The 16076-nt window shown below is 32.9% G+C and overlaps 1 protein-coding gene across 1 annotated transcript in view; it reads left to right on the top strand.

Annotated features, from left to right (window-relative positions):
• Positions 1 to 16076, top strand: part of LOC129229534 (lanC-like protein 2) — a 68932-nt gene that overhangs the window by 20792 nt on the left and 32064 nt on the right.

Raw genomic sequence — 16076 nt, 5'->3', positions numbered from 1 at the left:
TGAAAAAAAATCAAGAATGTTTCATCAGTGCAATTTTCTGAACTTGTGTTCGATATGTAGCATCGCGAAAAATTACTTCCTGTGTTTGCGAGTTCAATCTTTTTGCATCTTGTTAATATTTTGATATTTTTGGCAATCGGAAGTTATTTTGACATACGCGACCATAGATTAGCATATTTTTTGTATAATTTTAATAGATAATAAACTATTTTTTTTCGAAACCATGGCAACATTGAACTTACTCGCACTTCGCGGAAAATTGCTTGTCGTGTTTGAGATTTCAATCTTTTTGCATCTTGTTAATATTTTGATATTTTTGGCAATCGGAAGTTATTTTGACATGCGCGATCATAGATTAGCTTATTTTTTGTTTAATTTTAATAGATAATAAACTCCTTTTTTTCGAAACCATGACAACATTGAACTTACTCGCACTTCGCGGAAAATTGCTTGTCGTGTTTGAGATTTCAATCTTTTTGCATCTTGTTAATATTTTGATATTTTTGGCGATCGGAAGTTATTTTGACATACGCGATCATAGATTAGCTTATTTTTTGTGTAATTTTAATAGATAATAAACTATTTTTTTTCTCGAAACCATGGCAACATTGAACTTACTCGCACTTCGCGGAAAATTGCTTGTCGTGTTTGAGATTTCAATCTTTTTGCATCTTGTTAATATTTTGATATTTTTGGCAATCGGAAGTTATTTTGACATGCGCGATCACAAATTAGCTTATTTTTTGTTTAATTTTAATAGATAATAAACTACTTTTTTTTCGAAACCATGGCAACATTGAACTTACTTGCACTTCGCGGAAAATTGCTTGTCGTGTTTGAGATTTCAATCTTTTTGCATCTTGTTAATGTTTTGATATTTTTGGCAATCGGAAGTTATTTTGACATAGACCAACATAGATTAGTTTATTTTTTGTTTAATTTTAATAGATAATAAACTTTCTTATTTTTGGAATCATAGCAGCATTGCACTTACTCGAACTTCGCGAAGAATTGCTTGTTGTGTTTGAGATTTCAATCTTTTTGCATCTTGTACATATTTTGATATTTTGCGCAATCGAATGTTAGTTTCACATATGCTATCCTAGACTAGCATATTTTATGTTCAATTTTAGTCGTGCTTAGTTTTAGAGAATTTTTTTTTTTGGAAATTATACCAACTGTGAACATACTTCGCGAAAATTTGCTTCTTGTGTTCAAGATTTCAATCCTTTTGCATCTTGTAATTATTTTAACATTTTTGAAAATTGGAAGCTATTTTGACATGTGCTACCTTAAATTATATTATTTAATTTTATTTTTAAAAACTAAAACTTTGTATCCTTATTATTATTTTTTTTAATACTCATAATGAGTATTTTCAATTTGAAAATATAGCTCTATGAATCTGAACTTACACATTTATTTATTACATTAAGTTATCCAGTAAAAGCAGGCTCAAATTTACATTCAGTGTATTTATCGCTTAAGCAGCATTTGTATATTTTTGGGTGTGGTGACTTTAATGAAAAATTTTCTTTCTCACTAATTTTTATATATACTTGAAGACAGTTACAATATTTTTTGGTGCCCGAACAACTAATACATACATATGAAGAAATGATTTGGATACTTAGCATACTAATAAATGATTTGAAAACCTCTAATATTTTTGAAGTCAGTAGCATAGCCAGAAATTACCTCCTGCTTTGGTGTTTGGTATTAAACTCTCATATGTGTATAAACTAACCATATTTAGGTTGGAAATATGTGTAAAAACCAAGGACTGTGGAGGGGGAGGGGGACCCACTGGCCTCTAAACTATATCTTCTTGTCTTGGGGTACCTTATATCAACATGAATTCTCTTTAAACTGGTTATGTGAAAAATTTTGTAAACTATTATGTGCTAAGGTGTTTACTGTAATAACTGTATCTAAAAGGTCTTTATTAGGTATGCACTGATTCTTCGGTCACTTAGATGATTATTTTTGATTAGCCAGTTTTTATCTGTTAATTAATAGAAAATTTATTTTGCAATTAAAGTTACTCTGTAAGATGATCAGTTACATGCTTGCTTGTCACCCCCCCCCCCCCCCCCGCATCCATATGTTTGTGTAAATAATATAATTCAATGGATAAAAAGTTCAGTTGTACAAAAGGTGATAAGGGTTTATCATTAAAAATCATTCAGGGTTCGTACGCTCCGGGAATTCCGGGAAAACCGGGAATTGTCAGGGAAAATGACACTGTCAAAAATGTCAGGGAAAAGTCAGGGAGTTTTCAAATTTTGTCCTCCAAAATTTTTTTTTCCCAAGGAATTAAGTACTATGAGATCTAGTCTTCGTTTTTATTGTGATTTCACGAAAAAAATTGTAAATTTTTATCTAAACCGACGCTGGCACTTAAAAACTGCAATCGAAAAATGAATGTTTTTTTTTCACAACGAAAAATGCGCCAAAAGAGCGAAGATTTTCTTGCATGGAGTCAGTGAGGGGAACGCATTTCTTTCTACTGCCTTAAGTTTTAGATGGGTTGCCACAACATTCTGTTCGGTTCAGGGTTCGTACGCTCCGGGAAAACTTGGAATTATCAGGGAAAATGACTTAGTCAAAAATGTCAAGGAATTTTCCAAATGTGTCCCCAAAATTTTTCTTTTCCCAATTTTTCCCAGGGAATTTCGTTTTATAAGATCTAATCTTCATTTTTATCGATGTATTTAAAAAAAATTGTAACAATTTTAAAGCAATGAAAAAAGTGGCGACCCAAAAAATCTTCAGCAGCCGCCATTTTTGGCTCTCAGTAGTTCCCAAGGGAAAAAAAATCAGGTGAACAGCAATTATGCACAAACTCAACAGGAGAGAAGACAATTTACTGCTTCGGAAGCACAACCTGTAGATGGGAGGGTCGATCGGGGAAAATGTTTTTTTTTTTTGTTGATCGGAAAATCATTTCAGCTACGTGTTAAACGTAGTCGCCATCTTTGGTCATTCACAAGATGGAAGTAGATACGATCCAAAAATGCCTAAGTTTCTAAAAACAAAGCAGAATTGGATGTTTTCTTTAATTGAAAACTGATGAAAACAACAAAAAATGGTCTGCAAATTGTTTTTGTATTATTATTTGAAATAATTTTCTTGAGAAATGAAAAATTTTGTTCTTAAAACTTAATCTTATCCTCACTGCCTCGGACGCAAATGTGATAAAACTTTTCAATGAATTGTAGTATCATGAAGATTTATTATTTTTTAACTGTCTTCATGCAACAAATTAAAAAAAAGTTATTTCTTATTTTTGGGCATAGCCGCCATATTTGGTCATTCCCAAGATGGAAGTACACAAGCCTTTTTCAAGTGCCTAAGTTCCCGAAAACGGCATTGGATGTTAATTGCAATGCAAACTATTGAAAACAACACAAATTGTGCCCTTTTTTCCGGATAATTTGTAATTATTTTCTGGAAAAATGCAAAATTTAATCTTCATAACATTTTTTTTGTTTTAATTGATTTAGACTCTTATGTGCTAAATACTGACTATTTTGCTTTTATTGTAGTTTTTTAAGGATTATTAATTATTTATTACTACTTTATACTACAAATCCAAAAATCTACTTATTATTTTAAATTTTTCACTTTGTCGCCATATTTGATCGTTTGCACAATGGAAGTAGACTTAAACTTCCAGAAACAGAATTGGACGTTTATATCAATGTGTAATATTGAAAATAACATTAAATGTGCAAAAAGTTATGAATTTTTGAAAAATAACTATTACTTTCTGGAAAAGAAAGTTTGAAATTTTAATGTAAGCATCCTTTAATATGTGAAAAAAAAAAAAAAAAGATTATTGGCATTGACCTATGTTTGGCGGATGTTGATTTTTGTTACTATGCATTACATGGTATGCCGATTGATGCAACAAGTTAATCATATTTATACTGAAATTTAGCTTTGCATTTTGCTCAATATGTTTCGTGTAACCTACTTATAAGAAAATAAAAAGTATTGAAAACCAAAAGCGGATGCTAGAAGGTTGCTGCAGGACTACAGCAAAATGCTATAATATTACGCGTGACATCAAAGAAACGCTAAAATAAGTTGAAAGTACTCCGTTTTCAACAAATAGTAAACAAATTAAAACAATTTTGAACAAAATGTTGAAAAAAAACTTAAAATTTTGACAGAGAAAACAAACGAAAAAAAAACCAAGTTTTTTTTTTTTAAATCTAAGGGGAGAAGTTTCAGTTCTTCTGCATCGCTACTTTAAACAATTTTAATTATTCTGAAAATATTACTATTTAAACTTAAATTTTGAATGAAGCGAGTAACCTGGAATTTTCTAAAAAACAACCTGGAAAACCTGGAAAAGTCAGGGAACTTTTTTTAACCAAAAGTGTATGAACCCTGTCATTATTACGGTTAATTAATAAATTATCTTCACATATTTAGTGCCAGGCAGCTAATTTGCCTTTTGGTGCTTCCCTGGGTTTAACTATGAATGGTCCTCTTTGGTCCCCTTTTAGATTTAAAGTGGTCCTCTTTTACCCTTTTCTATGGCTAAAATATGTTGGGAGCCCTGGTTCTTAATTTGAAAAACTAATACTATGTTTTGAATTTTTGCTTTGTTTCAAGAATCAAAAAAAAAAAAAAAATAAATAATTTATTAATATTTTCTCTTAAAGCAGTTAAAAAGTTAAAATTTTGAAACAATACCATGTAAAACCCTTTTTTTCTTTGCTTAGAAAGTTATGTTTCTATTAAGTATTTAAATAAAACTTGTTTGTAAATAGCATTGAAATCTTGTTTATGTTTTGTCTGCCCAAGGTTTAGTGTTTTTAAATCTTAAATTTGAATGATATATGCATTCAAAATCCCCAATGTATTGTTGAGTATAATGCATGACTGTCAGGCAGGTCCAGGCAATAAGTTACAAAATTTTAAGAGGTGAGTTCGAATGAAAATCACATCCTTCTTCAATCATTAATTTAATTTTGAACAATTAGTCTCTCATATTTTATTTTAAGATTAGAAATCACCCCATAAGTTCATTCCTCCAAAACAGATATACTGTCGGCCCTGCTTTATCAAATATTGTCAGTATTGTCGGTTCCAAGAATTTTTATTCGATTAAGCGGAGATTTTTTTTTAACCTTTCTAAATTGACAACATTTGTTTAAAGCGTAACAATAATAAATCAATACCTATATAAAAGAAATAATTAATGTTAGTGGCAAAAAGTTTTTGAAATAAGTTAACTGAACAAAAAAATATATTAATAAATTAGTAATGAGAATTTTAAAAGTAACTTACAACTTGAGTTATGAAATCTATTTTGGCCCCTTTTTTCTGTCATCCTTTTTTAAAAAACTCCAAAATAGTGGATTGCTTGCTCAAGGTCTCCTGGGAACACTTTTCCGACTCCTTTTTTTCCCCTCCTTGTCTACCGTGTTTTACATTTAATATTTATTAATTTATTATCTTCTAAAATGTATATATTTCTTTGAGTTATTTAATTAAATTATCGACTGTGTTATCTTTTTTTTTTTGTAATGGCAAAGACAAAAGAATTTTGGTAGAATATTCAATATTGGAAATGTTTTGATAGAATATGAATCCTTTCCTTACCCGTTGTCGGCAAAAAATACTACTTTATATTTTTATGTCAATGATTGTTCTTGCTTAATTTATTTCTAATTTGTTCAAAATTTTTCTCAGCAAAAATGTATGCGAAAGCTAATTAATATTATTCGTTTATCTTGGTAAAATATTCGATTAAGCTGGGATCTTTATCATTGCGTCTATGGGGAAGCTTTTGGTTCCGGGAGGTTTTATTGGTATAAAGCGGAGTTTTCGTTTATCCGTTACCTGATTCAGCGGGAATAACAGTACAAAAAGTTTGTATAAAAGTGGAGAAATAACTGAATCTTCGATTCTCAGATGTATCCTACTATGGGTCCTTTAGAAAGGAGTTCATTCGGGGGGGGGGGATAAAACATATATAATATGGCTGAAAAAAATTGTAAATACAAAAGGGAAACATTTTGATTTATAAGTATGAAAATATTCCCTTTCCGATAATTTTCCCTTTTTTCAAATGTCAGTTTTCTTGGGGTCCTATGCTATGATTTCCCTCTTTTAGCAAGCCAATTCGTTATTCTAACCTATTTCTTACAAATGTTCTCTTTCAGTTTTCAACCATTTTCAGTTTTGAGCATAAGGCATTAGTATGAATTTAATCCTAAAGCAAAATTCCCCACATAAAAATAGTTACCTAATGACTACATTTCAAAAGTGCAAAATAAATGTAGGTTTTCTGACCACTGTCAGTTGATAGGCGCATTCATTAAGTTTATGCAGTTTTGTTTCACAAAAGCTGAAGATATTTTATGAGCCTTTGTTAGTTGTGTATCTAGATAAGAAATAAGTGAAATTAAGGGATGATGAAAGTGCAGTAGAACTGAAAATAGGAAATCTTCAACCTTGAAAATTTATAGTGTTCACATTTTTTTCAAAAAGGGGCAGGGTAAATTTCTCAGAGAGGGCATTTTCGATTTAAAAAGGGGCACTTTTTAGGAAGTAAAAAGGCACTCGGGGATGACCCAGTAGGAAGTCAACACAAGGGGTGCCCCCCCCAAGAGCAAGGATGCATACCCCTCCAAAATCAGGAAGACCCCCCCCCCCCCCCGCTCGGCCAAAAAAGAAGAACGTGAGCTTCTAAAAATTTCTGATTCAGCAAATTTGTTGACAATAATGCAACATACTTTTTTTTTTCTTTTTAAACAACACTTAATGACCCCCTATTAGATCTAGGTATGAGTGCATGGTCGTATTTAATAATTGGGTCAAATTTAAGTTGAGTAAATTGCGAATTTCTTCTTCCTAAACAATCGGGTTTGGAGTGATCCTGAAGACACTTTTGTGACATATTAAACCATGTACTAACTATGTGTATTACAGTCATGAAATTAAAAAGAAGAAACTCACAGGAATATACTCATAATTTTCAAATTTAGATTAAAATTATATATCTAGTGATCTGGTCTAATCAAATTGTCTTGGAAAATATTGATAGCTGATTCTCTTATGCATCACATCAATAGGAACATCACTTAAGTTTTATGAAAGTTGTTTTATAGATGTGGTACATCCATCAATAATTCATTTTTACGACACTAAGTAACTCTCAAGATGTAAGCAGAGATTGTTACATTTTCTTCAAAAGGACGTTCTGGGCAATTCTATGGTGTCGGACGTAAAAAATGAAGAACAATTTCTCAGTTTTAATTCTATTTACCAAATATAAACTGTTCCAAAATAAACAAATTTATTTACAAGATACTTACTACATCCCCCATTTTCCAAATAGTTCCCCCCCCCAGCAAGGGCTCACCCCTCCCTAATTATCGCAAAGACCTTCCACTCAAAATAAACAGTCCCCCCCCCCAAAAAAGAAAAATGCCCTCAAACAACCCCACTTAAAAAATTTCAATGGCGTGGCTCAATCTGCGCTATGACCCCCCCCCCCCAGGGGGCACCCTGCTAAAGTTCACCTTTTATTACTGTGCTTTATACAAATAGCCAATCAATAAAAGAAACAAAAATAAATATGCGAAAAATATTTTTGTATTTTAGTTCAATATGCATAGTATTGTACACTAAAGTGCGAAAATAAAAAGTTTCGTAAACCCAAAGCGGAGATTAAAAGATGACTATACGATTACACTAACATGGTAATGTTAAGCATGACATGCGACACATGCAGCATTAAGGAATTATGCACTATTACCGTGTTTTCAGAAAGTTATTGCTGAATGTTAACGGTTTTGAACAAATGAATGAAAATAATTGAGGTCTTCATGCTTTGGTTTACATCATGATATCATTGCAAACTGAAATATAAATTTTGTTCACAGTGAATGCTTTTGCTAAGAGATTTTTTAAGACAGCTGTTTCAAAAAACATTTTGGGAGTATCTCCAACAGCCCCAGTGGCAAAAAGTTTTGTAGCTGTCTGCGAAAAGCTTTCATCGACAACTACATAATCTGTCTGCAAAAATCGTGCATAGTTCAACAACTCTTTGGGTCAATACCTTTCAGAAAAACTAGCTTCCATAAATGTATCACGAAAATTGCCTCCCGCCTCTGTATTGTTGTATCGCAACCTCCTCCTCTTCCCCACCACCATTTTTGAGACTGGCGACATCCAATTCTTTCTCTTTGGGCAATGACTTTCAGAAAAACTTAACTCCCATATGCATCACAAAAATCGCCCTCACTCCTCCCTGCATAATTGCATCACAACCCCCCCCCCATGCCCTCCTGCACCATTTTTAAGACTGGTAACATCCAAATTCTTTCTCCTTGGGCCAATATCTTTCAGAAAAAAATAACTCTCATAATTGTACAACAAATATCCCCCCTCTCCCATTATTGTATTACAAAAATTTCCCCCACTCCCCCCTGGATCACTTTTGAGACTGGCAATTTCCGAATTCTTTCTCTTTGGGCCAATACCATCTAGAAAAACTAATTCTCATAATTGTATCACAAAATTGCATCCACTCCTCCTTGCATATTTGTATCCCAAAAATCCCCCCTCCCCCCCGCCCCATTTTCGATACTAACAATCTCCCAAATTCTTCCACTTTGGGCTAATAACCTTTCAGGACAACTAAGTCGCACAATTGTATCAGAAAAAAAAGGCTGTATTCAGCTTTATAAAAAAAAAAAAAACGGAACGGTTGGACTTAACACCTTCTCCCTACGCTCATCAAAGATCTTCGCAATTAGCATTTCGATTATTGTTCGGGAGACTGTCTCCGTAGCCCAAAAATAGCGTTTTATTAGGACTTCAGCTTGGATAAGGGAAAACCCCATCACCAGATTCCACGAAGATGACGTCATGCGTACACTCAGTTGCCATGAACTTCGGCGTGCGCGTAAAGATTGCAGAAAAATAAAAAGGAGAGAGAGAAAAAAAAGATAGTCACATGTGATTAAGAAATAGGGAAAAAGATCGAAAATACACGAAATTTTCAAATAGAGACATAAAGAGACTAATTTTGAAAAATAGCGATAGTATAAAGAGCTTCCCCGTGGCTTACAGCGCTGTGCTAGAATTATGCATTTGTAATTAAAAATGAAAGTGAAATAAAGCAGCGTAAATAAATAAATCAAATGGTTATAGAAGGGGTGCTGAAACTTACATTTTCAAGAGAGGGTGGGGATTCTAATTTAACCGAATGAAATTTCTTGAACGATGCACTTATACCATACTTACATTATACTTAATTAGAAGAAAATCATCCAAAAAAGGAAAAGAAAAATCAAATGTTACGATTTAGATTTGATGAATAAGGACCTTTTGGGGAGATCTTGGCGATCTCCCATCACTGATTCACGCCCTTTATTCACGACATGAATGATATTACGATATAAATGCGAATGGTTGCAAATATTTCATTTAATAAATATTTTCCTGAAAACGATTGTGGGGAAAGAAACATTGCAATATTATAAAGCAATAAATTTTAAAAAAAATCGCTGCGATGTACCCTTTTAATGAGAAATATAAAATACACACTTATTAAGTCAATTTTACTTTTGTTAAACATATGAATTCCTCAACAGTATTATTTTTCGATCGATCTATAGTTTTGAAATTAAAAAAGTGGAGGGGTAAGGAGTTTTGAGAAGTGAGATTGAGTTGTCCCGATGTGCGAACCGCTTGTAGCTCCTCCTAAATTAAACCCCGGCTACGCCATTGGTCAACGCCTAAGGAAAAGCAACTGAATACAGAGTGCTAAAATACTGCACGCGTTTTTACCACATGCAATCAAAAGCACGTGTTCAAAGATTGCTGCGCACTAAGTATCTAGTAAATGAAACTCATCCTTTAAAAATTAAATTTAACTCTGAATTCTCGATAAATACCTTTAATTTTGTTCACTAATTTGGAATATGGAAAATTGTCCAAAAGCAGATGTTGAAAGATTGTTGCAGCAAATGTGCTCAACAAACGAAGAAAGCAAAAATCAACTTTCATTCACGATTATAATGAAAAGAAAAAAAAAAGGAATTACTCATAGTATTTGTTTCGTTTGGGACACAATTAAAATTTTAAAAAATGATGATCACAACAAATTGCAATAAAATACTTTCGCATCACCAAGGTTCGCACTTCTTGCGCAAACTAGTTCCTTTTTCTATTTTACTTTTTAAATCTTAAGTTCATTTTTCCCCTTTTCTTTATTTTATTTGTAGAATGATAATTTCAGGTATGTTAAAGAGAAATATTGTAATTCAATTTCTACTTTATAACAGCACGTGGCTGCTCCGATTTTCGACACTAATTGAAGCGATGTCGATCCTAAGATAGTATTAAAAAATTAATGTAAAAATAAAATTCTTGCACTTACTTTGACCATATCTACTATTTTCTTACAGAATGCTACTTCCTTTGTTCTTGCATCTTCCCGTTTGCGATTCATAGAAGGCATGACGGAAAAAATCAGAATAGCGGTCTCAGAAAAACGTAGGCAGAGATCGGGACCGCAAATTCGCACGTGCTTTGTCCAGTTCACCGCAAGGAATTAAAAAAAAAAAAGGGTGCAAGATGTGAGATGCTGGGTCGGTCAGTTCCCGCCCCTCCCCCTCCCTCCTTCCTTCCATCGACGTTCGATGGGGAGCGAAAGCGCTGACGTCATGATGATTTTGAATCTTCCTTTCGGACATCGTTTCCTCCTTTCTCCCCTTCGGATATCGTAAATATAAATTGTTTGTACACCAGTAAAAGGGCAGGGCGCATGATTAAATTCTACTGCAGGGGCAGGGGCGCATTTCTTGCGGTCTAAAGAGGGCAGGGCGCATCAGCTCTTAAAGAAAAGGGGCAGGGCGCCGCGCCCTTTGAAAAACGCATAACGGGAACGCTAAAAATTTAAGCATATTGTGTTTTATTTATAAAATCAACCAAATCTTCAAAAAGAGCTCTGAGTTATTTGCAATAGTAGGGGGAATGTTTAGATACATTACAGTTACAGGTTAATCAACATTTTCATTTAGCTGCCATAAAGTCAGTACAGTCAAACCTGTTATCTTGAACCTGCCTATCAGAGGAGCTGTTTGCAACGCCTAGGAGGCGACTGGGGGATTCAAATGGCAGAAAGAAGACTGATTTACACTCAAATTTTTGAAAGTACTATACTTTATGCAGCAGGATTGTGCCATAGATGTTTACCAGTTAAATTAGAAGAGCAATTACTAACTTTTCGACGCAGGGCACTTCTCACTATAACTGGAGCATACAGAACTTGCTCGCATGCCGCTTTGCAAACCTTGACTGGTATTCCTCCAATAGAACTAACAGTAAGGGAAAAAGTATGGATTTGGAAAATGGGAATAGAATCAGCAGAGATTACTCTAGATGGAACTACTTATTCACCTTCAGATTTTGAAACTCCTGCACCCAAATGGTTTTCCAATTCACATTTACAAATTAAAGAATTTCCAATCTCAACAAATTCCAATTCTACAAGTCTTTCATTTCATTACTTTTCAGATGGTTCTCGCACTTCCCCTAGTACAGCATCAGCATATGCTTATTTTGAGGGCGAAACTCTTTCACCATCTTGGGAGTTTCCATCTTCATCCCAATAATAGTATTTTTCAAGCAGAATTATTTGCTATTCTTCAAGCATTAAAATTCTCATATTGACTTAAAATGCTGACTACATTCAAATTTTTTTTGGATGGTCGGTCTTCTATCTTAGCTATTAAAAATCCTCTTCCATGGAATAAAACAATATCTGATATCCAACAGTCATTATTAGGTAATTCTTCTGTCTCAATTCATTGGATAAAAGGGCATTCTAGGGATGTCGGCAATGATCAGGCTGATCGCTTAGCAAGAACTGCTGCTGACGGCCCGCAATTTCCTTCTTCATCTATTCCTCTTCCAAAATCTTCATTAATTTCATACATTAAAAAACAAATATTAGACGACTGACAATTTAGGTGGAATGAAGCGGATACTGGACGTAGAGTTTTTTATTTCTTCCCCATCGTTCGTTTTTCTCCACGCATTAAAAGTAGGTTTGAGACAATTTTCCTTTCAGGTCATGGAGCATTCCCACAATATCTTCACAGATTTTCACTTTCTGATTCTGCTAATTGCTCTTGCAGGGAATTAGGTTCTTTGGAACATTACATTTTCTTATGTCCACTAACATTGCATTTGCATATTCGTCTGCACGTGGAAATTAGGCTTAGCTAATTTTAGCGCATTGCTATTGATTGTGTAGCAATCTTTTCACATCTGTTTCTGGAAAGTTAACTTTCTGAATGTTTCCTAAGAAGAACATAGTTCAAAACTTACTGGGCTAAAATGCAAAGGTATTTTTTTAATATCTTGGATTTTTAATCCCCATCCCCAGCCCCCCCCCCCCAAAAAAAACGTTTGAAATGGAAACATCGCATTGACAGGGCTTTCATTCAATTCTTTCCTTTTTGCTAAGTATTTTTATTATCTTTGTATATGTGATTCATATAACGGATTTTTTGAAACACTTATTGACGTAATAAAAAGCATACTTTTGACATACTTGTGCTTTTTTCTGACTAAAATAATCTTGCACGGTTTCTTTTTCTTTTATAAATTAATATTATACAATTGATCTTAAAAAAATCACAAAATTAAAATGCCAAAATATTAAATTTTCACAAAAATTGTCTGAGCTAAAAAGCTTAGCTTGGCCCAAGCTGCTTGCATTGCATTTAGGAGCGCATACATCTGCCAACACATTTGTGTTATGAATTTGAACTCCAAGACTAGGAAATAGAGTTCAAATAAAGTCTTTTTAGTTTTGCAACTTGCTACCACTGCATTCTTGAAGCACTGCACACAATAATTTAAGTTAATTATTCTATTTGAAGTGTAATATATTTAAAAAAGGAGAATTTACACTCATCACAATTTTTATGTCTACTAAAATACTTAATGGCACAATGCGCATTACTAAGCAGTTTCTTTGGTAGGAAGGGGAGATCAGTAATTAAATATTGTTCTTCTTAAATTAAAATTCAAAAGGTTTTGAAATGCCTAGAATTTTTTTTTTTTTTTAAACTCTAATAGGTAGTTAAAATTATGGCCTGAAAAGTGTTGAAAAACACACAAAACCAAGTTTCAGCATTAGCTAAAGGTTCTTATGGAGCGTGGAAAATGTGCTTAGCTTAGTTGGCATTTGTATGGGGGGGGGGAGGGGGGTTGAGCGAACCCTATTCTGAAGACAAGTGCGTTTTCTGTATGAAATCATTTTTAACACTAAAGTCAGTGGTGATGGCGATCAAGGGGGGGGGGGGGGTAGTCATGGTGCAGACTAGAATGATTGAATTTTTGCAAGGTGTTTTAAGTGTTATTTCTCCTCTTAATGTTTTTTTAGGGGGGGGGAGGGGTGCTCAGTACTTTTTGAGTGGAGCATCATTGGTCTTGGGTGGGGGGACACTTCTTTGAAATAGTGCCCTTTTTTCAAAATGTGCCTCTTTCAAAGGCCAGCAACCTGCCCTTTTTTTTTTCTAGAGTGAACACTAATGATTTCCATTGAAAAACAATTCCAACACAAAAAGTTTCAAATTAGTACAACTAATATTCATCGAGATATGAAACGCAGCGTTTTGTGACTTACACCACTTTTCATTCACCGTCATAACACCATTTGGCTGAAATATATCCGCTAACAAGTGTTTAAAATGATATGTGTATTGAGTAGTTTTTCAAATTGTTCAAGGTTTTGTTGTGTGTTTTTGCATATCACGACATAACATTTGCATTTATTTTTAAATAGCAATGAAAAATATAAATACCTTGTTTTCCTTTCTTTGACAACCTGTCAATTTTCTGAAAGAGCGATAAGCTCCAATCTCATCTTCTGTATGGTCCCTTAAAACTTTGAACTGGAATATCTCCTTGGGTTTTGGTCGCACAAATGTCAAGTTTTTTTTGTGTCACTAATAGTTTTCAATGGAAATTATTTCTCTAAATATTAGTTTGAAGATTCAGTTAAATTTTGTTAATTAAATTTTTAAGTGAAATATTGTATTTTTTGACTCATTTTTATTTTTGCTTCAAACTTTCAATATCTTAACTCTGCATCTGAGTTTGAACATTTTTGCAATTGGAAGTATACATCTAGGACTAACGGTTGGGAAAATAAAAATCTTGCAGGTTAAAATGGAACATCCTGTGTGTGTGTGTGTATATATATATATATATATATATATATATATATATATATATATATATATATATATATGTGTATATATATATATATATATATATATATATATATATATATATATATATATATATATATATATATATATATATATATATATATGTGTATATATATATATATATATATATGTACTACTATCAGTACCTGCACAGAGATGGCCGTGCTAAAAATTTAATGGAAGTCCGTTGAATAAAGAAAATTGACGCCCCCTCCCCCTCTGATGTAAAATGATCGTTTTTCTTTGTCTAAAATCCGTACACACCTTTTCAAAAAAAAACTATTAAAGTTTCTTTGGAATTTAAAATTTTGTCAAATCATTAAATTAGATTTACAGTTGCTACAAAACTCTATTTAGCAAATGAAGCGGTTTTTACTGCAATTTAAAATACTTCACCAAATGAACAAAAAAAAAAAAAAAAAGACATCAAATAATATCTTTCAAATGTAAAAATGATTCCTCAGCTCTATTGTTTATCGCCAAACTTGCAACCACGCTATCATAAACCATCCAACGAAAAAAAAACATCCCGTGGAACATTCAAAAATCATCGTCAGAAAAAAGGAAGAAAATGTTGTACATTTCACTCGGATAAAAACAAATCAAAAGTTTCTTTTCTTTCAAAACAAATTGCCAAAACAATGAATTACATTAACGGTTGCCTTAAAACGATAATCCTAGAAGTGAACTGCTCAGTACCGAACATGCCAAGCAACCACACTACCAGAACCCAGCCCTTTTGCGACTGAAGCGGATGTTTTTTCTTCGGCAATAATAAATGTTTTGTCAAACAAATAAAAAGGTATAAAATCACATTAACAGTAGCTTTCAAGTCTTTATATTAAGAGCTGCTTTGCCCGATCTACCTTGAGAACAAAAATTGTGTCAAGTGACATATATTCAACAATTAATTAAAAGAATAACTTAATAACTTAAAGAATAACTTAAATAAAAGAAAAAAACACCATGCAAAATTGTCCTTCCAAACAATGACGACAGATATTAAAATACTTTAAAGAAATAAAAATGCGAAAGATGGATTTTAAAAGCGTAACCATGGAAACGCGAAAATAAAATGGTTGACAACTTGAATCAAAATGACATAGTTCGAAATTTATTTGAAAACGCTTGTAACTTTTTTCCTTTGAAGATAGAAGCTAATTTTTTCGACCATAGGTTGAGAGAGATCTGGAGTAAAAAATCTCGCTTTTTCCAATGCTGTCAAAAAGAAAGCTGTCGGACAATTCCCTCACTTTTTATTGATCGATTTAATGAAGAAAGTAGTGCCAAAATTTCAGCTAAGCCTAAAAAAGTTCGAGGTAAAACCGCAAATTACACCCGCCGTAATTAAGTTAGATCATTGAAATAAATTGTTTAGAAAGCAGAAAATTCTACCCTTTTCAACGATATATAATATTAATATGTGCAAGTAATTTTTCACCCCTTTAATAGCCAATAATAGGCAATTTATGTGAAATTTGGGCCTAAATTTGAATAAAAAATGGAACTTTTTATTGGATTTTTTCGAATTATAGCTTTTGTTACTCAGTAAGAAAGCACCTTTCATGTAGTGAAAGAATTTTTCAAATAGGTGCAGTGGTTCCGGAGATTACCTCAAACATATAAACACACAAAAATCCTCCCTCTCTCTTTATAATATTAGTAAAGATGTATCAGCAGTCATGTAGCCCTTCGAGTCTTGTGAAACATGTAGCTCTAGGAAAATACATGTACAAGGTTCAAGTTTTCTAGGAATTGCATCCATTTGAAAACTGGGGAAGAGGAGGCATTGTTTGA

This window comes from Uloborus diversus, chromosome 9 (genome assembly GCF_026930045.1).
Source record: "Uloborus diversus isolate 005 chromosome 9, Udiv.v.3.1, whole genome shotgun sequence".
NCBI lineage: Eukaryota > Metazoa > Arthropoda > Arachnida > Araneae > Uloboridae > Uloborus > Uloborus diversus.
The sequence above is the reverse complement of the archived record's forward strand: the minus strand, read 5'-3'. Positions and strand labels throughout refer to the sequence as shown.